We start from the raw sequence: 2,275 nt of genomic DNA on the forward strand, positions 1-2,275 counted from the left end.
TTTCTCACCACAAACACACCAAACACACGGTTTTGCAGGCCCAGACCACTGGCACAACATGGTCGCGCAATTCTACGACGTCCCACACGTCTCTGTCAAATCTGCCCTCTTCCCCGACTACATGCGCGACCCCAAGTCTATCCAGAAATACTTTGTTGATCCCGTCCTCGCTAGCCCTTCCGGGCATGAACTTATCTCGGAGATACTCGTGGCGTACTTCCAGAGGCAGATATGTACGGCGTGGAGCGTGGCTACTGGGTCGTCTTACGAAGCCGTCTCAGTGCACACTGCAGGGTCTGAAGGAGGTGCAGGCGACGCCCATGGGCTATTTGGCGGCATTGGTCAACGCCCTGGAGTCCCCGAGCCAGAAAAGGGTGATGTAGCAGTCGACGCAGCAGTGGAAAAGAAGATGGCAGCTATGAAAGACCGGGGGGATTCGTCGTTGTCCTCGTCCTCTTCCCCTCAGCTCCTCACCGTCCCCTCTGGCCGAATCAACACCCGACCAAACGGGAACCGTCCCTTCGAAGAGATCGCACCGTTCTGCGTTTCCGCAAACGACCTCATCAACCCCCTACCACCGTCGTTGTTCTACGGCTCGGGGTGGTATGCTCACCATCCGAGCGGGAGCGGGGGCGATGCCCTGATTACGGCTGCGCATTATTGGCATTCTGCGCTTCCGACGAGTAAGCTTAGGATTCCGGTACAGGTTGGAGGGGGAGATATTGGGGTGTACTATTTGAGGGAGCCGGTGGGTGTTGTTGGGGAGGGGAGTTCGGTTGAGTGTTGGGTTGATGATAATTATGCGGGTGCGAAGGTTATTGAGAATGCGGCGGATATTGGGGATGCTATACCTACGTATGTCCTTTTTCCTTTCTTTTTTTCTTCCTCTTTTTATTTTTTGTACCCCGCTGATGGCTGGTTGGTGTAGGCTGAAGATGATCGACCATTATGTTGGACGAGGTTCTCATTTCGTGGAATGTCAGTTGTTGGGTGAAGAAGGACAGAGTGTGCCGATGTTCAAGATTATCGGGATTTTTGCGACGTGAACCCTTTGTTACTTACTGATAGGGAAGGACTGAGTAGTGTACGGACGTTCCCTGGCTTTTAGGATGTAGAATATGATTTTGTGTAGTGTGTGTATTCGAAATGCACACAGGAATTGGAGAGATGACTAATTTCAAATTTCGACTTGTACGACGACGACCACAACTACAATCCAGTTAAAACGCCCCATTGCTACGCCTTCAAGATTATGGAGTTATGCGAACTGGAGAACTTCCAGACAATTTTCTATCTCGAATATCGGTGCGCACCACAACTCAGTCAAAACACCCCCAGTATTAATCCAGGCACCCTTTGCTTCAGATACCACGCAAGTTGCACGAAATGACAGACGCCCTGACACTGCCCCGCCGTCATCTCTCGCGCTCATAGTCATGGCCGACCAAATCTCGCCCACTGCAAAGAAATCGAGGAAGAAATCCAGAGGCATAGGAAAACTCTTTCGAGATCTGATCAAGCGACCCAATTCTGCCAACGACTCGGCTTACCAGTCGAATTCCACTGTCTCTTCCGCATCAAGCGCTCACCATGCAACCGATGCAGGAAATGCAGAGCCGACGGCTTCAAGTAAGTATACTATTGGCTCCATCTTAGCGTTATCGACGGTGACTTAACTGGTGTCCAGGCGGCAATGCTATCTTGAATAACAGTATGTACTGTCCTGGACCCCTACCTCGCAGACCTAGCCGATTCAGCTCATCCTCCAGATCCTACCGTCCCCTCCCAGTCAGCAAGACCTTCGTCAAGTGTTCCAGATCTGCAGGAGTCCGCTGTGGGTCAAGGTGAGATGAGATTTGCCGAGGCTTTGTGTCTAAGAGGTTGATATCGGACTCGTGTAGAAGGGGACAACCGCGAAGCCAGTCTTACGTTGACTCCTGTTGCAGGACCAGTCTCGCCGAACACTCAACCTCAGACCTCGAATTGGAAGGCGTCTGCAAAAGAGGGTGTTAAAGTGGCTGGGCGGTTCACGGAAACGCTCCTCAAGAAGGTCCCGGGATGTGTCAGTGCAAATCCGGTCCAGATGGCATTCTCCATCGCTAAAGTGATCATCGAAATAAAAGATGTAGGTTGTCGTCTGTTTTTTATCTTTTGGGCGCTGGTTGACTGTTATATCAGGGGGTTGGAAGCAACAAAGACGGGCTTGTACAACTTCTCGAAAGAACGGCAAACAGACTCCTGACTGTGGAGAGCAAGGAAGTTAGCGGTAAGGCCG

Source organism: Laccaria bicolor, genomic scaffold, assembly GCF_000143565.1.
Source record: "Laccaria bicolor S238N-H82 LACBIscaffold_64 genomic scaffold, whole genome shotgun sequence".
In the NCBI taxonomy this organism is placed as follows: Eukaryota; Fungi; Basidiomycota; class Agaricomycetes; order Agaricales; family Hydnangiaceae; genus Laccaria; species Laccaria bicolor.